Source organism: Rhodnius prolixus, unplaced genomic scaffold, assembly GCF_049639745.1.
Source record: "Rhodnius prolixus isolate KJV_2025 unplaced genomic scaffold, Rpr scaffold_7, whole genome shotgun sequence".
NCBI classification, from domain to species: domain Eukaryota; kingdom Metazoa; phylum Arthropoda; class Insecta; order Hemiptera; family Reduviidae; genus Rhodnius; species Rhodnius prolixus.
The window spans coordinates 6694269-6722198 of NW_027411582.1; the positions used below are offsets into that span (position 1 = coordinate 6694269).

The following is a 27930-nucleotide window of genomic DNA, read 5'->3' on the forward strand; positions in this document are numbered from 1 at the left end:
TGTTACCTCCTATAATGCTCTTTTCCCAACCAAATGTTTCTTTCCCATTCCATGCACTCCAGTCTATTTTCTTGGGAATGGTATTTTCTTCCCCCTCATTTTTAGCCAAAAATCATTAACTTGAAATCCCCATTTTTCCTTAGATTTTCTGCATTTTAAGTTTTCCTCAACGATATAAATTTTGTATTTAGTCCACTCACTAAAACTCCTAGTTTCCTCTCTTAAATTCCCCCATTTCGACTATGGTTGTTTAGTGTATGACGCGGTCTTTCTGGTGATATTGAAGCTAAGCTCAAGCGCCTCCTCATGAACTGCTTTATAAGATTTATTTTCAGCATTTCCACAGACTCCCGCATTTCGCCGCTGCTACGATGAGTTGAGGTGGCTTTTCCCCTGTCTATCGCCGCCAATATCTTTTGGCTACTTTCCTTTTTCAAGTCATCCAGTCTCAAAGTCCTTCCTATATTTTTCAACTCCTTAAGTTTAAATCCTCCATCCATTCCCGTAACACTAGATCTCGCTCATCTGATCTCTATATTCCCTCTCACCGTACCTCATCCTTTGACAAGTACTTCCTAATACGTGCTACCTCTCTCTGGAACTCCTTGCCATCATCTGTCCGCCATGCTCCTATACCCTATCTATCTTTAAATCCCGTCAGTTATCTCCTTTCTATTCAGCTTCCTCCGAAATTCTAATTGTTTTAATTTATTTCCTTAATTTCTGCTGTTATTTTTATTTTCACTTTTTGTAAGTTTAAAGTTTTGTAAATTTAAAGTTTAATCACAGGACAAACATTAAGGCCTTTATTTGTACCTGTGTTTATTCTTAGGGGACAATTGTCCCAGAATAATAAATTTCTTTTCTATTTCTATTCTAAAACTTGATCAGTCGTCTAACATTTGCTAGACATTTCGGCATAGATGTGTGAGCTCTTTTCAGTGAATTGAAGATTCTAAAGAGGAGAACCCTGAAACATATTTCCTGGAGACACAATATCAAAACTTTGAACCCAGTTCTTGTTTTTATTCCAGCAATAAGAGATGGTAAAAACAGGGATGGTTAGTTCCTGGATTAGGGTAAACCCACTACAAGAACGTTTGCCGAATATTCTCTCCATTTTATTCATAAGGACGACTAAATTTACATTAATAACCACCCACCATAAGAAAGAAAAGGAGATAATTACTTCAATGTGTAAAGATAATATTTAGAAAGCAAGAGGAAAAACAGTTCTGCTTTTCTTCACCCCCCGTCCCACAGTTTTCATAAACTCCCCGGCACCAGACCCGGGAAAACGCTTGTTTTTGTGGAGAAAATTTCCCGTGTCCATTTACATATAAATAAGATTTAGAAGAGGTTGAAACAGAGAGAGAGAGAGAAACAAGAATGGTTTTTATGTGTTTTCCATTTTCCTGTTTTCCCCTCTTACTTTTCACGCCTTCCTAAACACCTGTAGAAAAAAAAAATGTTTTAGGCTATTTTCCGAGAGCTAAACTTTTCTACCAGGTAACCAGGTAATTGAGATTGTGCTCTTTCCAGTCAGTAGAGCTATAGCTAAACACCTATTGAGCAAATATAGAGCTAAAGTACTTTTTCTGCATTTTCCTGTACCTACGTAGAGGAAGTGGAACCAATTGCACAACTTTTTCTATTTGTGGAGTTTTTCCGCTTTTTTCCCCCCTTTTGTGGAAAAGAGAATGAAACTATGAAGTTAAAAAAAACAAAATTCAGTTCCTCGGTTAGTTGACTACGAGCTCTGGTTATATCGTATGTATTTATGAGTAGCCATTTTAGTAAGATAAACTATTTAGTGTGACATCGCAGCTTCCACCTGAGGTCCTAGAAGGTTTCGTGCTGAAGAGATACTTATTTAGGGCCAGCAAGAGCCACTAAATGTTTTTCCCAAGGGGTCCAGCCGTGGTAAATGGTTGTGTTCTTGATCCCGGACTAGGGCTAGGGCACTTGCCGTCCTAATCTGCCCTTCTCGGTAAGGCTCGGTAAGTCAGAATAAAAAAAAAAAACAAACTTAATTATGAGTTCCACCGTCTTGGATACGTCCTACATTGCACTGGAATTACTAGTTTGGGTTGTGATTTCCCTGGCAGTTGGTTGCCAGTGGAGACCTGTAATAAACTTTGGCCCTTTACGAAGATGAGGTTCTTTTTGTTTTGGAGCCTTCTAGAACTACAGAAAGGTCGTCATAATTAGCCTTTTCTCTTCAAGGATAGTGAAAATTAACCTTCACCTTCAAGAACTGGAGGAATAACAACTCTTGTGTGGCAGTCTTGTATTCGATAGGTTGTGGCATATGTTCTTTGTTATGCTAAGACACGAGGAGATCTTGCCGGAAAAACAGTTAGCCCTTAGTGGATCCCTTCCCAGTCCACGGGTATTGTTTTAATAATACTAATTGTGGCTACGGAAATCTTCTGAGTACCCCCAACCAATTTTTTGATTTTTTTCAGTTTTGTTCAAACATTTTAATTTATTGTTGCTTTCTTTTAACTTTAAACTGCTTTAAAGTATCGCCATCTCTCTAATATTCTCTTCGAGTTTTAGTATTCCTTATTACAGATCCTTGAGAAAGGAAAATGCTTTTCAAGTAGATTAATGCTGAGGCCTTAGAGAGAGTAGAAGAACATCTGCACATCTGGCCTGTACAGGTGCAAGACTTGTTAAAGACGGTTGACAGGTATAACGGCCATGGTTTTTCAGCCCAAAAAAAAAGGGTATAATTCGGGTGAAGCTTGAACTGACAGTACTTGTGCTTACTTACAACTTAATAAGTTTTAAAAACTTACAATTATTTTCCTACTTAACAAAAATGAAAAATTATTGTGAAATACGTTTACTTGAATCATTATTATCAAATTTTTAAAAATATAGTCACTTCTTTAGTAAAACGGGACAAAAGTAGGGCATGAACTTGATGTAGGTCATCTCTGCAGTATACCCTTTCTTTTTCAGCCAGAAAATTTTAACTACCTCATTCAAATAATTACAGAAAAACTTTATAGCTGTTAAGCCCTTTTGGTAGGGTTCAATTTAAATACAAAACTTACAGTGTCCAACGATTTTTAGATATTTTGTTCACCCCACACAGAGATCATTTTCTAAAAAACCACTTTTTCGAACCCAGGGGACCTCAAAATGGGATATTTTCGGTGTATCAAAATGGGAAAATTTTACTTAGTTAAGAGAAAAGTGGAAAACAAATTAATATAGTAAACAATGAAAAAAAAAAACCACATATTTTTATCTTTATTTACACAGGTGGGTATTTCCATTAGAGTCATTTAAATATCCCTCTGTAACTGTATTATAAATAAAAGGTCAAATTTTCCCTACACCCTTGTATGAATATTTTTATATTTTAGGCAAATGTATATCTATATGATAATATATCAAAATAGAGGGAGAATCGTGTTATTGCATTGCCTCATCGCACTGTAATCAATACGCAGGTACGCTGGGCAGGTGCGCAGTACCAGAAGGGCTCCTTCCAATATTAGGGAGACTAAGCTCCTACCAACCTTCCTACCTTAATAACACTTGTTGGCCCTTTTTATATGAATTTCTAATGTTTTTACTATTATTAATAATATTATTAATATTTAAAATTTTAATAATTTCCTCTTTCAACGTTTGATTAACGTTCAGCTGGAAGTACTTTTAGGCAATTAACAGAAAAACAGATCGATAAAGAGAGGTGCTTAAATAGCAGATAACCTAAAAATAAACCCCTACAAATGGTAGAAGTTTCCAGAATTTAGCGAGCGTAAATAGTGCTCCCAATGGAGCAGTTACCCTATAAAATATCCTGTCTTACTCTAGTTCATCGTGTTGCTTCACAGGAAAAGCAAAAACAAGGATACAGGAAGGGTATCATTATTAAAATGTAAGAGAAGGTCTACTATTTCTTTCTCTTACTACTAATTAGAGAATATACTGTAATCGATAGCAGAATTTTTGTGATTTCGATCTGTCGAATATTCGCTTTGAGATCGCCTAAGTCATAAAAAACGAAACGGAAAAGAATATATACCTATACATAAATTGTGTACGTAATTTAGCATACTTCAATCAAGGAAAATTGCAGAAATTTTAAATCTGATATTTAAAAAAAAAAAACGATAATCGAAAACAAAATCAACTAATTAGAAATGGTAGTCTACTGAATCGATTCTTCGAATTTTTAGTGAGTTTTCCCGTAAACGGTTCCAGTGATTTTCTTTAAAAATTGTACACATCTATGACGTTTATTTGAAGCATTTTTCCAACGGAAAAAGGTTTCAGCCGAAACAGGAAATGTAAATTTAGTGTAAACGATTTTCTTGGTATTCTAAGGACAGAGCATTATCATTAACATCTAAAGTGCTTGTCCAGAACAATGTACGATTCTATCAGCTACACGATAATAAAGTCTCTTAAAAATGTTCCCAAATTTTAGTCAAATTTATTATTGACCGGAAATGTAAGTTTTTGCTAAATTGATTTTTGAATTTTTATTTAAATTTTGTAATATGACTCGAACGATGTTTTACTGAAGTAGTGTAAGAATATTGTTTTATATAATCAACTTTAACTTTTAATTTTAACTACCTTGGACTGTACCTAGACGAACGGTTGTCACGGAATCCCGCTAGACTAGACTGAAAAGACAAGAAACTAACCAACGCTATAAAACTTTATCGCCAGACTACTCGATAAACGAGCTAAACTCAACTTACAAAACAAAAGACTCTGTTCTGTTCTGTTCTACGACCTACTCGTATTTGGTTATACGGCATCGAAGTATGTAGGGGATCGACTAAACCGTTCCAACTCACTACGCCTCCAGACATAATAGTCAAAAATACTTCGAAAACTTCTTAACGCTCCGTTCTATGTATCTAATCTCACCATTCATAATGATCTCAAAGTCCCTTTCATTACAGATCTTGCTAACACTAGTTTCTTAAAATTTCATTCCTTTACAGTAGCTCATCCTAACCCTCTCATAGAATACCTATCTTCTTCCACATTACCAGAGTAATCCTCCAAGAAGATTGAAGAGAAGATAGTCCCGCGATTTACTCTCCTCATAAGAGCAGTTTAGTGCATCTATTCAAGTTAATGGAGTGTCGCCACTGGGTGCCTTCTCCAATCTTCTATCAAGACACTATATTATATCACATTTGCTTGTTGCAACAATCGTTGCAGTCGCAAATTTCAATAAAAGATTTTTAAAAAACTTTTAATTTACTTATATTTTGGAAAAATTGATTTTAAGGAGCTTTGGGAGGTTTTAGGCTCAAGGAGGAGAGAGAGAGAGTGAGCAGTTGTGTAGCCCAGTCTAGCCAATTATGTCAGTTCTACGTAAGTCCTAAACACCGCTCTTATTTGTGTTGCCATGGCCACCAAAATCTTTAAAAGTGTGAGAATGAAAAGTGTAAGAGAGTCAAAATCTCAAACTTTTGTGACTGAAAAACAAAACAAAAAATACGAAGTAGTTAAGTCAAAAGTCATTTAGAATAGAAATAGGTTGACTTTGGGAGGAATACCAGTTGGGTTTTGTGGCTGAGCTAAGTATATACAGACGGAGCGGGTTGGAGAGCTTAGAAACACTTAGTATAAATTAATGCTTAAATAAGCCGTTCCTACGAAGAAAAAGCAATGAAAGAAAATGGAATGAACTGTGAAAAAGCGTGCAACCCGCTTTTCAAAGAAAATTCTCCTGTGGAAGGAAATCATGATAAATGAACTAATCTATTTATATTTTCCATGTTGCTAAGTAGATTGTGTTTCCGCGGAATAAGGCAAAGAAAAACAGCTAATAAATTACTATAAATTTTTCGCTATGAAAATAAAATGAAAATTATTTCAATAATCCTAAAAGTTAGGTAAATTGGAGCATTTTTCTTTCAAATTTTTTTGAGTTTCTGTAACAGACTAATTGGGAATAAATTTTTTTTAAATTAAGTCTCAAAATTAAAATGGCGTGAACAAAAAAAACTCGGAAAAACAGAGAACAGTAGAACAAACTCCATTTAGTACATTTTTTTTTTTTTTAATTCATTTATTTGCTACCTATATAAAAATAAATATACATCAGGCAAATTGTGAATAGTACAAGTACAGTAAAGGATGCGAAAGCTGCCCGGCAAAGCCGACGCACACCGCAACCGCAAGAACACAGGAAGAGAGAAATCAGCCAGTGCTGACACTCTCGGGAATTTCAGTTGCTGGAAAGGTCTAGGTCAGGAGATCACGAGGCCAACGTCATATTAGATGTCGTGGGGACTATCAGGGGATGAAATGATGAGGAAAGATTTTGAGCTGTTGAATTGGGATGGCAGTATAGGCTTTTGAGGTAATTGAGGAATCGTGAATGGATTGTTTCAGTGACAAAAGGGATATTTAGGTCTTTGTGAAGGATGAGGTTAGTGACATAATTGGGGAGCATTTACAATACGGCGGAGGACTTTTGATTGGAAGGATTGGATGCGGGATATATTGGAAGGTTTAGTTGAGCCCCACCAGCTCTGATCCGTAAGTCCAGATGGGTTTAAGTAACGTCTTGTAGAGAGTTAGTTTTTTAGGTGTGGTTAGTTTAGATTTAGGTCCCATCATGCGTCTTAGTTGTCCGTACCTTTTGTTTAGTTGTAGTCTTTTGAGTCTCGTGTGTGGATTCCACGTGAGTCTGCGGTCCAAGTAGAAACAAATAAATATAAAATACAAATAAAATAAATAAATACGAATTCTTGTGTAGACAATGTTTTACTGAATTCAGAAAGAAGGAGATGGTTGCTGCCAATAGTATTAGTGAAGATTGGATGTTGTCTTCTTGATATGTTACTATATCTTACACAGAATGACGTGGTATCCAAATTTGAACGTTTAATGCAAATTTTTAGATATTAAGTTAGCGTGTTAACAATACAAACTGTGTGATGTCTGTCTAATGTATACTACCGCAATTTTATATTACCATTACAGTAGCAAGTAATAAAGTTCAATGTAAGGGCAAGGTTAGGCCCTTTTAACAGGGTTCTCTAAAACATGCATCGACTCCACCATTACAACATTCTCCCTCCTTAGAGTTTACATCCTCAGACTATACAGTACCTAGGGTGCTCCTCTGCCCTTACCAAACAAGAAGCCCTACAACCCCCCAAGGGACTTCCATCGGTTCTCCACCCCCCCACGAGTTCTCTTCAACACTTCCGGCCACAGTTCAGAATCACTATGGGGTTGTAGAGAATTTCCTCAACCTTTGTCGTACCATATTTGCGGTTTTACACGAAACGATAACGTTTTGTCCTGGGCAATTCATTAAGAATACTAAGCAATGCGATGCAGTGGGAGACATGATCCGCAACTCCTTTCTCTCTCAAAACCCCAAAATAACCTACCCGTGAAAAACAGTATGAAGACAACATTTCGGGATAATATAAGACTTCCTATTTCCCATTTCCAAAAGCTGATCTCTTCCAGTATATTCCACAAGAAATTAACATTTCAGAAGTTTTCATCCCCTTTTTCCCCCTCCAACTATGAGCCCCCTCTAGTTTTTCCCGAGAAAACTCCAGGATGGGAGGGAAAAAAGCCAGCCATCTGTGCTCTAATATTTTCATATACACTCTGCCATATACCATAATGGCATCATGACTTTATTAAATCGCCCATTTGCCCGAGAGCAAGGAAAGCTTAGTACTTCGGAAGTTATTTATATTAAAGCTCTAAAGTTCTACAAGGTAACCCATTTTTAATGGGCAGATTGAAAACTTGAAAAGAAAACTAAAAAGTTTTATAACTCTAAGGATTTAGAATTGAAACTTCTATCTTCTTAACATAAGAAGATAGAAGTAAAGTGTATAAGGTTAAAGTATATAATCAGCAACTACCCAACATTTCAGCTCATTGATAAGAATGCCAATGAATCGCCTTCCGCTGTCACCAAAACTGAAATATTAAATCAGAACTTTCTGGAATATTACAGTTTCCAGTTGTGGCAGATCGAGACAACAGACACATTCATTGACGAAATTGAGCGGAGGAACCCAATTGGCCAAAAAAACTACTTTTTCGAAGCCATGGGTCTTCAAAACGGATATCACACTATTCTCTGGTTCTAACCCACAATTTTTCTTTAAACTCCAAATATATGACTTAAATTCAGTTCTTATACGTAGTTTGTAAAACCGGAAATGACACTGAATGTAGGGAAGCCTGTACCAATCACTAAACCTGAACAACCAATCCTATTATTGAATTGAAAGCTATAGGATCTATGTGAACATTTTAATTCAAAGGAAGTAGATAGGAACAGTAACGAAAGCGGAAACAATTAAATAAATGTACGGAAATCACCTTGCAAGTCTGTGGTGGCTACGTCATTTGACCTGAATCCTAATTAAGGGACAGGTGAATCAGAAAAGCAGATTATGAGAAAGGTTGTGGTTTCTTGCGGTACCATGAAGTCTCTGGAATGGTGCTCAAAGCCAGATTTGCGCAGTCTGTAGTGTTTCAATGGAGGCGTTTAACCAACTTAAATCTGTTGGTATTACCTGCAACATGGCTTCACTTTCTATTGGATTGATATTGACCAAATGTCCACTCAGGGTGCTTAAAGGAAGTGGTACTGGCTCTGTTAGCCTACTCCGGAGAGCAGTTGTCCCGGGGAGCACCTCGTGGAGGTAGAGCTCAGATTTTGGCCCCCTCAAAAAATATACCATTTTGCCTTTAATATCGTATTCCAGCTTGTTTTTTTTTTTCATCCTCTATCAAACAGGCTCAGTAGCAAATCTCAGTAACTATGGAAATGCATTACCTGCTATGTACAGAGGGTGTGGGTAGAAAACCAGCAAGGGAATACGATCATCTAGTTTTTGGGTGGGGTAATGGGTCATATGGCAGGAATGGTGGAAAACAGGGCGCTTATCAGAAGAAGATTTTCAAAAAGTAGACTTGAACAAAGCAATGGACACTTAACCGAGCGATCGACGAAAGACAGCAAAGTGAAAATGAACTTAGTGAGTAAAAGAAAAAATGACAGAACACAATCTAGTACTGACCAATTTTGAAGAAACAACAGCAGAATGAATAACAACGCCAACAATAGAAATTAGAAATAACGGTGAATACGAACATGAAGTGCATCTTATAAACTAAAACGTCCCCAAAACTGCTGAAAATAAAATCTCAAAGAAGACGTGCACATACAATTCGAAATACATTAAGAGAAAAAACATACAAAATAGACATGCAGAATTTTACTGACCTGGGCTGCTCAACTTGGTCTAGAAGTTCCGATGAAGGATATTAACAGTGGTACCATATAAATGTATTAAATAATTATAATTCCGTTTATTTTTCTAAAATGACTAGCGCCATTTTTTTTCATGCAAGCAAAATAATTGGAACTATAATTATTGTAGACAGAGTTTTTATTTAGAGGATAGATCTGTGGCAGGAGTGGTGTGCCATTCCGAAGAAGAATGACACTTAAAAGATGCTGAGAGTCATAAATATGGACCACATAATTAATTCCTCGCCCTACCTGATTTAGCTGTCGGCTGGGATATGCACCAATCACTTGCAGTAACATATCCATCGATGTCTTCTGCAGGTCTGCTCAACACTGGACACTGGACACAGTTTAAAAGATCTTAACGGAAATGAAACTGTGACGTATTTACTGTCTTGTGACGGAATTTGGAAAATAACCGAAGTATTTTTTAATTTTTAATGCGCACAGTTTAAAAGCAATCACCTCCATCTTAATCAAGCACTCCCGGAAATTTTAGCACTCCCAGGGATTTTAGAACTCCCGCACTCCCGGGGATTTCAGCACTCCCGAGGATTTTAACAATTCTGCGCTTCCTGTAACATTAAAAACAGAATTAAGTTTAAGTTTGATAAGTACTGATAAATAATATTCCTTTTTTAATAAATTGAGTTCTGTCAATACTTCAGTTGAATACGATACAGGGTAGCCAATATTTCCATAAATATATTTCCCTTGCAGTTATGTGTATCAATGCAGTTATGGGTTTTTATTTTAAAATTTATGCATTTTTACAATTCGCAGTCTTTCATTGATGGAGATAAGAAAATTATGAAGTACAATTAAATTTCCAAATCTTTTTCTTTGAATTTCATAAGCCAGCAAAGTTTCTTAGAGGACCCCCCTTCTAAATTTATAAAATTGACAACCCTGTAATTAGATAGATTAATTAGATAATTAGGAAGAGCTAACATCTTTTACAGGTTTACCCGATCCTAAATATACCTAAAATTTATGAAGGATGATATCCCTAATACGTGTACTACGTGTTTCTTGGTCATGTACTCGAACATGAGTTCTGTTCTGGTGTATGCGCATAGTGTACTGAGCTCAGGTTATCCCGTGGGGACGCTGCTCCCCAGGTAGTTGTATGCGACAACTACCCCTTGCGGGAAATGATTAATTAATAAGAGGTGTGCGAAAAAAAAAAAATTGTATTCAATTGCGTTTCATTCTTTTATTTAGAAAGAGGGGGGGAAAAAAACGGATGTTAACTTTATCTTGTAAGATCAAGTTGTAACTTGAAGTCCTGATTTAAGCATATTACTAAAATGTTTATCCATGGCCTTCTTAATAACCAAATATATCCTCCTGACTAAATCTCATTCATGCTCCTCCTTCGATAAACCAACCGATTACCTCTTTGAAAAAGAAATATCACGCATAACACATCAACTATTTCCGCAGGCCAACGTATATTTGTTTTTTTTTTTTAATTTCATTGGTTCTTTTATTATATTTATGTTAATGATGTATGGTACATCGGATAGCTTCACAAATTGCTTGTGAGTGTGTGATTCAAAGAGCTGGAAATTGTAAGGCCTGTGGGGTCGCTAAGCCCAAGTAGTTGCACACATCAACTATTTCCGCAGGCCAACATGTATTAGGTGTTTCTTTTTAATGATTTTAATTTATAACTTTGCTTTTTGGGGAGTTTTTCGTTTCTTTTGAGTTGATTTTATTAAGGTTTTTTTTATTGCTTTTGTTATTTTATTATATTTATGTTAATGATGTATGGTACATCGGATAGCTTCACAAATTACTTGTGAGTGTGTGATTCGACGAGCCGGATATTGTAAGGCCTGTGGGGTCGCTAAGCCCAAGTAGTTGCACACATCAACTATTTCCGCAGGCCAACATGTATTAGGTGTTTCTTTTTAATGATTTTAATTTATAACTTTGCTTTTTGGGGAGTTTTTCGTTTCTTTTGAGTTGATTTTATTAAGGTTTTTTTTATTGCTTTTGTTATTTTATTATATTTATGTTAATGATGTATGGTACATCGGATAGCTTCACAAATTACTTGTGAGTGTGTGATTCGACGAGCCGGATATTGTAAGGCCTGTGGGGTCGCTAAGCCCAAGTAGTTGCACACATCAACTATTTCCGCAGGCCAACATGTATTAGGTGTTTCTTTTTAATGATTTTAATTTATAACTTTGCTTTTTGGGGAGTTTTTCGTTTCTTTTGAGTTGATTTTATTAAGGTTTTTTTTATTGCTTTTGTTATTTTATTATATTTATGTTAATGATGTATGGTACATCGGATAGCTTCGCAAATTGCTTGTGAGTGTGTGATTCGACGAGCCGGATATTGTAAGGCCTGTGGGGTCGCTAAGCCCAAGTAGTTGCACACATCAACTATTTCCGCAGGCCAACATGTATTAGGTGTTTCTTTTTAATGATTTTAATTTATAACTTTGCTTTTTGGGGAGTTTTTCGTTTCTTTTGAGTTGATTTTTTTAAGGTTTTTTATTGTTTTTGTTATTTTATTATATTTATGTTAATGATGTATGGTACATCGGATAGCTTCACAATTTACTTGTGAGTGTGTGATTCGACGAGCCGGATATTGTAAGGCCAGTGGGGTCGCTAAGCCCAAGTAGTTGCACACATCAACTATTTCCGCAGGCCAACATGTATTAGGTGTTTCTTTTTAATGATTTTAATTTATAACTTTGCTTTTTGGGGAGTTTTTCGTTTCTTTTGAGTTGATTTTTTTAAGGTTTTTTATTGCTTTTGTTATTTTATTATATTTATGTTAATGATGTATGGTACATCGGATAGCTTCACAATTTACTTGTGAGTGTGTGATTCGACGAGCCGGATATTGTAAGGCCTGTGGGGTCGCTAAGCCCAAGTAGTTGCACACATCAACTATTTCCGCAGGCCAACATGTATTAGGTGTTTCTTTTTAATGATTTTAATTTATAACTTTGCTTTTTGGGGAGTTTTTCGTTTCTTTTGAGTTGATTTTTTTAAGGTTTTTTATTGCTTTTGTTATTTTATTATATTTATGTTAATGATGTATGGTACATCGGATAGCTTCGCAAATTGCTTGTGAGTGTGTGATTCGACGAGCCGGATATTGTAAGGCCTGTGGGGTCGCTAAGCCCAAGTAGTTGCACACATCAACTATTTCCGCAGGCCAACATGTATTAGGTGTTTCTTTTTAATGATTTTAATTTATAACTTTGCTTTTTGGGGAGTTTTTCGTTTCTTTTGAGTTGATTTTTTTAAGGTTTTTTATTGCTTTTGTTATTTTATTATATTTATGTTAATGATGTATGGTACATCGGATAGCTTCACAATTTACTTGTGAGTGTGTGATTCGACGAGCCGGATATTGTAAGGCCAGTGGGGTCGCTAAGCCCAAGTAGTTGCACACATCAACTATTTCCGCAGGCCAACATGTATTAGGTGTTTCTTTTTAATGATTTTAATTTATAACTTTGCTTTTTGGGGAGTTTTTCGTTTCTTTTGAGTTGATTTTTTTAAGGTTTTTTATTGTTTTTGTTATTTTATTATATTTATGTTAATGATGTATGGTACATCGGATAGCTTCACAATTTACTTGTGAGTGTGTGATTCGACGAGCCGGATATTGTAAGGCCAGTGGGGTCGCTAAGCCCAAGTAGTTGCACACATCAACTATTTCCGCAGGCCAACATGTATTAGGTGTTTCTTTTTAATGATTTTAATTTATAACTTTGCTTTTTGGGGAGTTTTTCGTTTCTTTTGAGTTGATTTTTTTAAGGTTTTTTATTGCTTTTGTTATTTTATTATATTTATGTTAATGATGTATGGTACATCGGATAGCTTCACAATTTACTTGTGAGTGTGTGATTCGACGAGCCGGATATTGTAAGGCCTGTGGGGTCGCTAAGCCCAAGTAGTTGCACACATCAACTATTTCCGCAGGCCAACATGTATTAGGTGTTTCTTTTTAATGATTTTAATTTATAACTTTGCTTTTTGGGGAGTTTTTCGTTTCTTTTGAGTTGATTTTTTTAAGGTTTTTTATTGCTTTTGTTATTTTATTATATTTATGTTAATGATGTATGGTACATCGGATAGCTTCACAATTTACTTGTGAGTGTGTGATTCGACGAGCCGGATATTGTAAGGCCTGTGGGGTCGCTAAGCCCAAGTAGTTGCACACATCAACTATTTCCGCAGGCCAACATGTATTAGGTGTTTCTTTTTAATGATTTTAATTTATAACTTTGCTTTTTGGGGAGTTTTTCGTTTCTTTTGAGTTGATTTTTTTAAGGTTTTTTATTGCTTTTGTTATTTTATTATATTTATGTTAATGATGTATGGTACATCGGATAGCTTCACAAATTGCTTGTGAGTGTGTGATTCGACGAGCCGGATATTGTAAGGCCAGTGGGGTCGCTAAGCCCAAGTAGTTGCACACATCAACTATTTCCGCAGGCCAACATGTATTAGGTGTTTCTTTTTAATGATTTTAATTTATAACTTTGCTTTTTGGGGAGTTTTTCGTTTCTTTTGAGTTGATTTTTTTAAGGTTTTTTATTGCTTTTGTTATTTTATTATATTTATGTTAATGATGTTTGGTACATCGGATAGCTTCACAATTTACTTGTGAGTGTGTGATTCGACGAGCCGGATATTGTAAGGCCTGTGGGGTCGCTAAGCCCAAGTAGTTGCACACATCAACTATTTCCGCAGGCCAACATGTATTAGGTGTTTCTTTTTAATGATTTTAATTTATAACAATGTTTTTTTGGTGCGTGTTGTGAATAGAAATACTCGTGATATATCGCACATTGGATTGTTATAGAAACTGCTTGTGAGTGTTTGTTTCGGAGTGAAGGAAATTGGAAAAGTGTAAAGAAAATCATTGTTGCTTTAACTGGAAAATAAATAAAAATATAACTGTTTTCTGTAAAATGACACTTCCGCTCTAGTTATGTTGTAAAAAAAAGCTAATGTCCTACGATGGCACCTAATCCTTTAGCAAATAGCCACTTCCTTCCGGACCTACAACCTCATTGGCCAATTTGATGAACCATTTTTTAGTTATTTATGGGGAAAAAAAAATCTCTGAACTAGTATTTCTTGTAAAACTTGCAAATTGGGAAACTATGATTTCGTAGTTTTTCATGCAGAGTTAAGAAGGAATAATAAGTTTGAAGTTGTTGAAATTCCCTTCTCTGATCTTTACTGAAAAGCACATTCTGAAAACTACTTTGATTTAAGAGGCCTTTCTAGTATTCAGCGGGAAATTGTTCAATCTAAAATTCCTCAAGCAAACTTAGATCATTCAAAGAAAGTATGATTTCACATCCGGCAGGTTTAGTGAACAATTTAAAAGTTAAGTCGAAAAATGAAATTATACGGGAACAATAGCGGCACCAGTCTAATAACTCATGTGGAAAGAAGTAATCTAAACTGTGTGGCGTGGAAACGGAAATAGAATTCCCGACAACAGACTTAGCGCTATGAGTGAGTGATTATGAGAAAGGTTAGTCTAAGTTTTGTTACGTAATATTGGGAAGAACTGTTGAAGAGGCTTAACTAGGACTCAGGTGGTGTTGGCTACTATGTGCACGAACAAGGAAGGGAGGAAGGGACATTCTAGCCTAAGCAGGCCTAACTTCCGATGGAGTGTAGCCTCCTTAAAGCTGTCGGACTCAGCTTCCTCAACAGCTCCCACCGAGAGAGAGACCTTTCTCAGAGGCCGCGTTGAGGAATTTGGAACTGTCTCTGTTAGCCTGCTCCAGGAAGGAGCAGTTGCCCGGGGAGCACCTCGTGGAGGTAGAGCTCAGATTTTTGCTCCCCATAAATTTATTCCTGCCATTTATATTAACTAGTTTATGACACTCTATCATGCAGGCATAGTAGCTAAATTCAATAAGACTGAAAATGCATTACCTGCGAAATTAAGAGTGGGGGGAAAACTAGCCATGATGCTGCAAGGAGTTATTTGGTCTACACAAGGATTGATGATAACCGAATCGATTGTAATGGAGGATTGGCAGGAATAATTGAAAACAGGTCGTTTTCCGGAGGGGGGTGGACCATTTGGGAAAAATTGGGAAAGAGAAATGTGGAACGAATGATAACAAAGAGTAAATAAGTGGAGAGCCTCATGTCTAAACTCGTCTTGAAGATGTCTAAAGAAATACGTCCAAGAAAGATGTGGATCTTAGCAGGAGTCCAGAAGGTTGCAATTAAAAGTAAACGAACGAACATATTACTTACTGAACTTGGAACAACCAGCAAAATAATCGAGTAACAAAACAACGCAGGTTGTAGCTTGTGTTACGAAGAGTTTTTTAGCTTGTGTTTTTAGTATAGTTTGATGATGTGTAGTTAGATGATGTATGGTACATCGGATAGCTTCACAATTTAATTGTGAGTGTGTGTTTCGACGAGCCGGAAATTGTAAGGCCTGTGGGGTCGCTAAGCCCAAGTAGCTGCACACATCAACTATTTCCGCAGGCCAACGTATATTTGTTTTTTTTTTTTAATTTCATTGGTTCTTTTATTATATTTATGTTAATGATGTATGGTACATCGGATAGCTTCACAATACGCTTGTGAGTGTGTGATTTAAATAGCCGGAAATTGTAAGGCCTGTGGGGTCGCTAAGCCCAAGTAGTTGCACACATCAACTATTTCCGCAGGCCAACGTATATTTGGTTGTTTTTTTAAAAATATATTTATGTTAATGATGTATGGTACATCGGATAGCTTCACAATATACTTGTGAGTGTGTGATTCGACGAGCCGGAAATTGTAAGGCCTGTGGGGACGCTAAGGCCAAGTAGCTGCACACATCAACTATTTCCGCAGGCCACCGTGTTTCTGTACGTATATTTAAGGGGGGTGTTGCGAAAGAATTGTCACGTGATGTATTGCACATCGGATTGCTTCACAATTTATTTGTGAGTGTGTGATATATTATTGAGCCATAGAACGGTGGCCTGTGGGATTCGCCATACCCAAGTAGCTGCACACATCAGCTATCTCCGCAGGCCTGTGTAGATTATGTAGCAAATGTTGTAAATTTGTGATTAACTAATATTTACTAATGAATAACCTTTCGCGAAGATCCCTAAACGACATTATTTGTACCCTACCTATCCAGTTTGCCCAATTAACCGTTGAAAAATTAATAACTCGAAAAAACACTTCCCCAAAATACCTCTTCTGCGCAATTGACTCACATTCTATCGTACGGAACCTTTTTTGGAAACCACTTCCGCGTTTTATGCAATTAGAACCAGATTTCTTTCACGCTGATCCTCATTTGAACCAAATTGGATTAAACAAGGATTGTTGTGAATGAAAACTGGATCGAATTGCTAAAACTAAAAAAGGTGGAGTGCAAGAGAAAGTGCATCGAATGGCGCCAAAAGAACAGGTAGCTGAAATAGGGTTACGCGATAGAAACCAGGTTAAAAGATTTGGGAAGAAACCGAACCTCTTCAACGCAATTGACTCACATTCTATCATACAGAACCTTTTTTGGAAACCACTTCCGCGTTTTATTCAATTAGAACCAGATTTCTTTCACGCTGATCCTCGTTTGAACCAAATTGGATTAAACAAGGATTGTTGTGAATGAAAACTGGATCGAATTGCTAAAACTAAAAAAGGTGGAGTGCAAGAGAAAGTGCATCGAATGGCGCAAAAAGAACAGGTAGCTGAAAAAGGGTTACGCGATAGAAACCAGGTTAAAAGATTTGGGAAGAAACCGAACCTCTTCTGCGCAATTGACTCACATTCTATCGTACGGAACCTTTTTTGGAAACCACTTCCGCGTTTTATGCAATTAGAACCAGATTTCTTTCACGCTGATCCTCATTTGAACCAAATTGGATTAAACAAGGATTGTTGTGAATGAAAACTGGATCGAATTGCAAAAACTAAAAAAGGTGAAGTGCAAGAGAAAGTGCATCGAATGGCGCAAAAAGAACAGGTAGCTGAAATAGGGTTACGCGATAGAATCCAGGTTAAAAGATTTGGGATGAAACCGAACCTCTTCAACGCAATTGACTCACATTCTATCATACGGAACCTTTTTTGGAAACCACTTCCGCGTTTTATTCAATTAGAACCAGATTTCTTTCACGCTGATCCTCGTTTGAACCAAATTGGATTAAACAAGGATTGTTGTGAATGAAAACTGGATCGAATTGCTAAAACTAAAAAAGGTGGAGTGCAAGAGAAAGTGCATCGAATGGCGCAAAAAGAACAGGTAGCTGAAAAAGGGTTACGCGATAGAAACCACGTTAAAAGATTTGGGAAGAAACCGAACCTCTTCTGCGCAATTGACTCACATTCTATCATACGGAACCTTTTTTGGAAACCACTTCCGCGTTTTATTCAATTAGAACCAGATTTCCTTCACGCTGATCCTCATTTGAACCAAATTGGATTAAACAAGGATTGTTGTGAATGAAAACTGGATCGAATTGCTAAAACTAAAAAAGGTGGAGTGCAAGAGAAAGTGCATCGAATGGCGCAAAAAGAACAAGTAGCTGAAATAGGGTTACGCGATAGAAACCAGGTTAAAAGATTTGGGAAGAAACCGAACCTCTTCTGCGCAATTGACTCACATTCTATCGTACGGAACCTTTTTTGGAAACCACTTCCGCGTTTTATGCAATTAGAACCAGATTTCTTTCACGCTGATCCTCATTTGAACCAAATTGGATTAAACAAGGATTGTTGTGAATGAAAACTGGATCGAATTGCTAAAACTAAAAAAGGTTGAGTGCAAGAGAAAGTGCATCGAATGGCGCAAAAAGAACAGGTAGCTGAAATAGGGTTACGCGATAGAAACCAGGTTAAAAGATTTGGGAAGAAACCGAACCTCTTCTGCGCAATTGACTCACATTCTATCGTACGGAACCTTTTTTGGAAACCACTTCCGCGTTTTATTCAATTAGAACCAGATTTCTTTCACGCTGATCCTCGTTTGAACCAAATTGGATTAAACAAGGATTGTTGTGAATGAAAACTGGATCGAACTGCTAAAACTAAAAAAGGTGGAGTGCAAGAGAAAGTGCATCGAATGGCGCAAAAAGAACAGGTAGCTGAAAAAGGGTTACGCGATAGAAACCAGGTTAAAAGATTTGGGAAGAAACCGAACCTCTTCTGCGCAATTGACTCACATTCTATCGTACGGAACCTTTTTTGGAAACCACTTCCGCGTTTTATGCAATTAGAACCAGATTTCTTTCACGCTGATCCTCATTTGAACCAAATTGGATAAAACAAGGATTGTTGTGAATGAAAACTGGATCGAATTGCTAAAACTAAAAAAGGTTGAGTGCAAGAGAAAGTGCATCGAATGGCGCAAAAAGAACAGGTAGCTGAAATAGGGTTACGCGATAGAAACCAGGTTAAAAGATTTGGGAAGAAACCGTACCTCTTCAACGCAATTGACTCACATTCTATTAAACGGAACCTTTTTTGGAAACCACTTCCGCGTTTTATTCAATTAGAACCAGATTTCTTTCACGCTGATCCTCGTTTGAACCAAATTGGATTAAACAAGGATTGTTGTGAATGAAAACTGGATCGAATTGCTAAAACTAAAAAAGGTGGAGTGCAAGAGAAAGTGCATCGAATGGCGCAAAAAGAACAGGTAGCTGAAAAAGGGTTACGCGATAGAAACCAGGTTAAAAGATTTGGGAAGAAACCGAACCTCTTCTGCGCAATTGACTCACATTCTATCGTACGGAACCTTTTTTGGAAACCACTTCCGCGTTTTATGCAATTAGAACCAGATTTCTTTCACGCTGATCCTCGTTTGAACCAAATTGGATTAAACAAGGAATGTTGTGAATGAAAACTGGATCGAATTGCTAAAACTAAAAAAGGTGGAGTGCAAGAGAAAGTGCATCGATTGGCGCAAAAAGAACACGTAGCTGAAAAAGGGTTACGCGATAGAAACCAGGTTAAAAGATTTGGGAAGAAACCGAACCTCTTCTGCGCAATTGACTCACATTCTATCGTACGGAACCTTTTTTGGAAACCACTTCCGCGTTTTATGCAATTAGAACCAGATTTCTTTCACGCTGATCCTCATTTGAACCAAATTGGATTAAACAAGGATTGTTGTGAATGAAAACTGGATCGAATTGCTAAAACTAAAAAAGGTGGAGTGCAAGAGAAAGTGCATCGAATGGCGCAAAAAGAACAAGTAGCTGAAAAAGGGTTACGCGTTAGAAACCAGGTTAAAAGATTTGGGAAGAAACCGAACCTCTTCAACGCAATTGACTCACATTCTATCGTACGGAACCTTTTTTGGAAACCACTTCCGCGTTTTATGCAGTTAGAACCAGATTTCTTTCACGCTGATCCTCATTTGAACCAAATTGGATTAAACAAGGATTGTTGTGAATGAAAATTGGATCGAATGGCTAAAACTAAAAAAGGTGGAGTGCAAGAGAAAGTGCATCGAATGGCGCAAAAAGAACAAGTAGCTGAAATAGGGTTACGCGATAGAAACCAGGTTAAAAGATTTGGGAAGAAACCGAACCTCTTCTGCGCAATTGACTCACATTCTATCGTACGGAACCTTTTTTGGAAACCACTTCCGCGTTTTATGCAATTAGAACCAGATTTCTTTCACGCTGATCCTCATTTGAACCAAATTGGATTAAACAAGGATTGTTGTGAATGAAAACTGGATCGAATTGCTAAAACTAAAAAAGGTGGAGTGCAAGAGAAAGTGCATCGAATGGCGCAAAAAGAACAAGTAGCTGAAAAAGGGTTACGCGTTAGAAACCAGGTTAAAAGATTTGGGAAGAAACCGAACCTCTTCAACGCAATTGACTCACATTCTATCGTACGGAACCTTTTTTGGAAACCACTTCCGCGTTTTATGCAGTTAGAACCAGATTTCTTTCACGCTGATCCTCATTTGAACCAAATTGGATTAAACAAGGATTGTTGTGAATGAAAATTGGATCGAATGGCTAAAACTAAAAAAGGTGGAGTGCAAGAGAAAGTGCATCGAATGGCGCAAAAAGAACAAGTAGCTGAAATAGGGTTACGCGATAGAAACCAGGTTAAAAGATTTGGGAAGAAACCGAACCTCTTCTGCGCAATTGACTCACATTCTATCGTACGGAACCTTTTTTGGAAACCACTTCCGCGTTTTATGCAATTAGAACCAGATTTCTTTCACGCTGATCCTCATTTGAACCAAATTGGATTAAACAAGGATTGTTGTGAATGAAAACTGGATCGAATTGCTAAAACTAAAAAAGGTGGAGTGCAAGAGAAAGTGCATCGAATGGCGCAAAAAGAACAGGTAGCTGAAAAAGGGTTACGCGATAGAAACCAGGTTAAAAGATTTGGGAAGAAACCGAACCTCTTCTGCGCAATTGACTCACATTCTATCATACGGAACCTTTTTTGGAAACCACTTCCGCGTTTTATTCAATTAGAACCAGATTTCTTTCACGCTGATCCTCATTTGAACCAAATTGGATTAAACAAGGATTGTTGTGAATGAAAACTGGATCGAATTGCTAAAACTGAAAAAGGTTGAGTGCAAGAGAAAGTGCATCGAATGGCGCAAAAAGAACAGGTAGCTGAAATAGGGTTACGCGATAGAAACCAGGTTAAAAGATTTGGGATGAAACCGAACCTCTTCAACGCAATTGACTCACATTCTATCATACGGAACCTTTTTTGGAAACCACTTCCGCGTTTTATTCAATTAGAACCAGATTTCTTTCACGCTGATCCTCGTTTGAACCAAATTGGATTAAACAAGGATTGTTGTGAATGAAAACTGGATCGAATTGCTAAAACTAAAAAAGGTGGAGTGCAAGAGAAAGTGCATCGAATGGCGCAAAAAGAACAGGTAGCTGAAAAAGGGTTACGCGATAGAAACCAGGTTAAAAGATTTGGGAAGAAACCGAACCTCTGCGCAATTGACTCACATTCTATCATACGGAACCTTTTTTGGAAACCACTTCCGCGTTTTATTCAATTAGAACCAGATTTCTTTCACGCTGATCCTCATTTGAACCAAATTGGATTAAACAAGGATTGTTGTGAATGAAAACTGGATCGAATTGCTAAAACTAAAAAAGGTGGAGTGCAAGAGAAAGTGCATCGAATGGCGCAAAAAGAACAGGTAGCTGAAAAAGGGTTACGCGATAGAAACCAGGTTAAAAGATTTGGGAAGAAACCGAACCTCTTCTGCGCAATTGACTCACATTCTATCGTACGGAACCTTTTTTGGAAACCACTTCCGCGTTTTATGCAATTAGAACCAGATTTCTTTCACGCTGATCCTCATTTGAACCAAATTGGATTAAACAAGGATTGTTGTGAATGAAAACTGTATCGAATTGCTAAAACTAAAAAAGGTGGAGTGCAAGAGAAAGTGCATCGAATGGCGCAAAAAGAACAAGTAGCTGAAAAAGGGTTACGCGTTAGAAACCAGGTTAAAAGATTTGGGAAGAAACCGAACCTCTTCAACGCAATTGACTCACATTCTATCGTACGGAACCTTTTTTGGAAACCACTTCCGCGTTTTATGCAGTTAGAACCAGATTTCTTTCACGCTGATCCTCATTTGAACCAAATTGGATTAAACAAGGATTGTTGTGAATGAAAATTGGATCGAATTGCTAAAACTAAAAAAGGTGGAGTGCAAGAGAAAGTGCATCGAATGGCGCAAAAAGAACAAGTAGCTGAAATAGGGTTACGCGATAGAAACCAGGTTAAAAGATTTGGGAAGAAACCGAACCTCTTCTGCGCAATTGACTCACATTCTATCGTACGGAACCTTTTTTGGAAACCACTTCCGCGTTTTATGCAATTAGAACCAGATTTCTTTCACGCTGATCCTCATTTGAACCAAATTGGATTAAACAAGGATTGTTGTGAATGAAAACTGGATCGAATTGCTAAAACTAAAAAAGGTGGAGTGCAAGAGAAAGTGCATCGAATGGCGCAAAAAGAACAGGTAGCTGAAAAAGGGTTACGCGATAGAAACCAGGTTAAAAGATTTGGGAAGAAACCGAACCTCTTCTGCGCAATTGACTCACATTCTATCATACGGAACCTTTTTTGGAAACCACTTCCGCGTTTTATTCAATTAGAACCAGATTTCTTTCACGCTGATCCTCATTTGAACCAAATTGGATTAAACAAGGATTGTTGTGAATGAAAACTGGATCGAATTGCTAAAACTGAAAAAGGTTGAGTGCAAGAGAAAGTGCATCGAATGGCGCAAAAAGAACAGGTAGCTGAAATAGGGTTACGCGATAGAAACCAGGTTAAAAGATTTGGGATGAAACCGAACCTCTTCAACGCAATTGACTCACATTCTATCATACGGAACCTTTTTTGGAAACCACTTCCGCGTTTTATTCAATTAGAACCAGATTTCTTTCACGCTGATCCTCGTTTGAACCAAATTGGATTAAACAAGGATTGTTGTGAATGAAAACTGGATCGAATTGCTAAAACTAAAAAAGGTGGAGTGCAAGAGAAAGTGCATCGAATGGCGCAAAAAGAACAGGTAGCTGAAAAAGGGTTACGCGATAGAAACCAGGTTAAAAGATTTGGGAAGAAACCGAACCTCTTCTGCGCAATTGACTCACATTCTATCATACGGAACCTTTTTTGGAAACCACTTCCGCGTTTTATTCAATTAGAACCAGATTTCTTTCACGCTGATCCTCATTTGAACCAAATTGGATTAAACAAGGATTGTTGTGAATGAAAACTGGATCGAATTGCTAAAACTAAAAAAGGTGGAGTGCAAGAGAAAGTGCATCGAATGGCGCAAAAAGAACAGGTAGCTGAAAAAGGGTTACGCGATAGAAACCAGGTTAAAAGATTTGGGAAGAAACCGAACCTCTTCTGCGCAATTGACTCACATTCTATCGTACGGAACCTTTTTTGGAAACCACTTCCGCGTTTTATGCAATTAGAACCAGATTTCTTTCACGCTGATCCTCATTTGAACCAAATTGGATTAAACAAGGATTGTTGTGAATGAAAACTGTATCGAATTGCTAAAACTAAAAAAGGTGGAGTGCAAGAGAAAGTGCATCGAATGGCGCAAAAAGAACAAGTAGCTGAAAAAGGGTTACGCGTTAGAAACCAGGTTAAAAGATTTGGGAAGAAACCGAACCTCTTCAACGCAATTGACTCACATTCTATCGTACGGAACCTTTTTTGGAAACCACTTCCGCGTTTTATGCAGTTAGAACCAGATTTCTTTCACGCTGATCCTCATTTGAACCAAATTGGATTAAACAAGGATTGTTGTGAATGAAAATTGGATCGAATTGCTAAAACTAAAAAAGGTGGAGTGCAAGAGAAAGTGCATCGAATGGCGCAAAAAGAACAAGTAGCTGAAATAGGGTTACGCGATAGAAACCAGGTTAAAAGATTTGGGAAGAAACCGAACCTCTTCTGCGCAATTGACTCACATTCTATCGTACGGAACCTTTTTTGGAAACCACTTCCGCGTTTTATGCAATTAGAACCAGATTTCTTTCACGCTGATCCTCATTTGAACCAAATTGGATTAAACAAGGATTGTTGTGAATGAAAACTGGATCGAATTGCTAAAACTAATAAAGGTGGAGTGCAAGAGAAAGTGCATCGAATGGCGCAAAAAGAACAGGTAGCTGAAAAAGGGTTACGCGATAGAAACCAGGTTAAAAGATTTGGGAAGAAACCGAACCTCTTCTGCGCAATTGACTCACATTCTATCATACGGAACCTTTTTTGGAAACCACTTCCGCGTTTTATTCAATTAGAACCAGAATTCATTCACGCTGATCCTCATTTGAACCAAATTGGATTAAACAAGGATTGTTGTGAATGAAAACTGGATCGAATTGCTAAAACTAAAAAACGTTGAGTGCAAGAGAAAGTGCATCGAATGGCGCAAAAAGAACAGGTAGCTGAAATAGGGTTACGCGATAGAAACCAGGTTAAAAGATTTGGGATGAAACCGAACCTCTTCAACGCAATTGACTCACATTCTATCATACGGAACCTTTTTTGGAAACCACTTCCGCGTTTTATTCAATTAGAACCAGATTTCTATCACGCTGATCCTCGTTTGAACCAAATTGGATTAAACAAGGATTGTTGTGAATGAAAACTGGATCGAATTGCTAAAACTAAAAAAGGTGGAGTGCAAGAGAAAGTGCATCGAATGGCGCAAAAAGAACAGGTAGCTGAAAAAGGGTTACGCGATAGAAACCACGTTAAAAGATTTGGGAAGAAACCGAACCTCTTCTGCGCAATTGACTCACATTCTATCATACGGAACCATTTTTGGAAACCACTTCCGCGTTTTATTCAATTAGAACCAGATTTCCTTCACGCTGATCCTCATTTGAACCAAATTGGATTAAACAAGGATTGTTGTGAATGAAAACTGGATCGAATTGCTAAAACTAAAAAAGGTGGAGTGTAAGAGAAAGTGCATCGAATGGCGCAAAAAGAACAAGTAGCTGAAATAGGGTTACGCGATAGAAACCAGGTTAAAAGATTTGGGAAGAAACCGAACCTCTTCTGCGCAATTGACTCACATTCTATCGTACGGAACCTTTTTTGGAAACCACTTCCGCGTTTTATGCAATTAGAACCAGATTTCTTTCACGCTGATCCTCATTTGAACCAAATTGGATTAAACAAGGATTGTTGTGAATGAAAACTGGATCGAATTGCTAAAACTAAAAAAGGTGGAGTGCAAGAGAAAGTGCATCGAATGGCGCAAAAAGAACAGGTAGCTGAAAAAGGGTTACGCGATAGAAACCAGGTTAAAAGATTTGGGAAGAAACCGAACCTCTTCTGCGCAATTGACTCACATTCTATCATACAGAACCTTTTTTGGAAACCACTTCCGCGTTTTATTCAATTAGAACCAGATTTCTTTCACGCTGATCCTCATTTGAACCAAATTGGATTAAACAAGGATTGTTGTGAATGAAAACTGGATCGAATTGCTAAAACTAAAAAAGGTTGAGTGCAAGAGAAAGTGCATCGAATGGCGCAAAAAGAACAGGTAGCTGAAATAGGGTTACGCGATAGAAACCAGGTTAAAAGATTTGGGATGAAACCGAACCTCTTCAACGCAATTGACTCACATTCTATCATACGGAACCTTTTTTGGAAACCACTTCCGCGTTTTATTCAATTAGAACCAGATTTCTTTCACGCTGATCCTCGTTTGAACCAAATTGGATTAAACAAGGATTGTTGTGAATGAAAACTGGATCGAATTGCTAAAACTAAAAAAGGTGGAGTGCAAGAGAAAGTGCATCGAATGGCGCAAAAAGAACAGGTAGCTGAAAAAGGGTTACGCGATAGAAACCAGGTTAAAAGATTTGGGAAGAAACCGAACCTCTTCTGCGCAATTGACTCACATTCTATCATATGGAACCTTTTTTGGAAACCACTTCCGCGTTTTATTCAATTAGAACCAGATTTCTTTCACGCTGATCCTCATTTGAACCAAATTGGATTAAACAAGGATTGTTGTGAATGAAAACTGGATCGAATTGCTAAAACTAAAAAAGGTGGAGTGCAAGAGAAAGTGCATCGAATGGCGCAAAAAGAACAGGTAGCTGAAAAAGGGTTACGCGATAGAAACCAGGTTAAAAGATTTGGGAAGAAACCGAACCTCTTCTGCGCAATTGACTCACATTCTATCGTACGGAACCTTTTTTGGAAACCACTTCCGCGTTTTATGCAATTAGAACCAGATTTCTTTCACGCTGATCCTCATTTGAACCAAATTGGATTAAACAAGGATTGTTGTGAATGAAAACTGGATCGAATTGCTAAAACTAAAAAAGGTGGAGTGCAAGAGAAAGTGCATCGAATGGCGCAAAAAGAACAGGTAGCTGAAATAGGGTTACGCGATAGAATCCAGGTTAAAAGATTTGGGATGAAACCGAACCTCTTCAACGCAATTGACTCACATTCTATCATACGGAACCTTTTTTGGAAACCACTTCCGCGTTTTATTCAATTAGAACCAGATTTCTTTCACGCTGATCCTCATTTGAACCAAATTGGATTAAACAAGGATTGTTGTGAATGAAAACTGGATCGAATTGCTAAAACTAAAAAAGGTTGAGTGCAAGAGAAAGTGCATCGAATGGCGCAAAAAGAACAGGTAGCTGAAATAGGGTTACGCGATAGAAACCAGGTTAAAAGATTTGGGATGAAACCGAACCTCTTCAACGCAATTGACTCACATTCTATCATACGGAACCTTTTTTGGAAACCACTTCCGCGTTTTATTCAATTAGAACCAGATTTCTTTCACGCTGATCCTCGTTTGAACCAAATTGGATTAAACAAGGATTGTTGTGAATGAAAACTGGATCGAATTGCTAAAACTAAAAAAGGTGGAGTGCAAGAGAAAGTGCATCGAATGGCGCAAAAAGAACAGGTAGCTGAAAAAGGGTTACGCGATAGAAACCAGGTTAAAAGATTTGGGAAGAAACCGAACCTCTTCTGCGCAATTGACTCACATTCTATCATATGGAACCTTTTTTGGAAACCACTTCCGCGTTTTATTCAATTAGAACCAGATTTCTTTCACGCTGATCCTCATTTGAACCAAATTGGATTAAACAAGGATTGTTGTGAATGAAAACTGGATCGAATTGCTAAAACTAAAAAAGGTGGAGTGCAAGAGAAAGTGCATCGAATGGCGCAAAAAGAACAGGTAGCTGAAAAAGGGTTACGCGATAGAAACCAGGTTAAAAGATTTGGGAAGAAACCGAACCTCTTCTGCGCAATTGACTCACATTCTATCGTACGGAACCTTTTTTGGAAACCACTTCCGCGTTTTATGCAATTAGAACCAGATTTCTTTCACGCTGATCCTCATTTGAACCAAATTGGATTAAACAAGGATTGTTGTGAATGAAAACTGGATCGAATTGCTAAAACTAAAAAAGGTGGAGTGCAAGAGAAAGTGCATCGAATGGCGCAAAAAGAACAGGTAGCTGAAATAGGGTTACGCGATAGAATCCAGGTTAAAAGATTTGGGATGAAACCGAACCTCTTCAACGCAATTGACTCACATTCTATCATACGGAACCTTTTTTGGAAACCACTTCCGCGTTTTATTCAATTAGAACCAGATTTCTTTCACGCTGATCCTCGTTTGAACCAAATTGGATTAAACAAGGATTGTTGTGAATGAAAACTGGATCGAATTGCTAAAACTAAAAAAGGTGGAGTGCAAGAGAAAGTGCATCGAATGGCGCAAAAAGAACAGGTAGCTGAAAACGTGGTTACGCGATAGAAACCACGTTAAAAGATTTGGGAAGAAACCGAACCTCTTCTGCGCAATTGACTCACATTCTATCATACGGAACCTTTTTTGGAAACCACTTCCGCGTTATATTCAATTAGAACCAGATTTCCTTCACGCTGATCCTCATTTGAACCAAATTGGATTAAACAAGGATTGTTGTGAATGAAAACTGGATCGAATTGCTAAAACTAAAAAAGGTGGAGTGCAAGAGAAAGTGCATCGAATGGCGCAAAAAGAACAAGTAGCTGAAATAGGGTTACGCGATAGAAACCAGGTTAAAAGATTTG

The 27930-nt window shown here is 37.5% G+C and overlaps 1 protein-coding gene and 1 long non-coding RNA gene across 12 annotated transcripts in view; one reads left to right on the forward strand and one right to left on the reverse strand.

Moving 5' to 3' along the window:
- LOC141446850 (uncharacterized) overlaps positions 1-9992 on the reverse strand; it is an 86456-nt gene extending 76464 nt beyond the window's left edge. Inside the window, exon 1 of the long non-coding RNA XR_012453938.1 lies at positions 9545-9992. This is a non-coding gene — a long non-coding RNA (uncharacterized lncRNA). The remainder of the gene's footprint in view (positions 1-9544) is intronic.
- Positions 1-27930, forward strand: part of Liprin-gamma (liprin protein kazrin) — a 433354-nt gene that overhangs the window by 290192 nt on the left and 115232 nt on the right. The window lies entirely within an intron of this gene.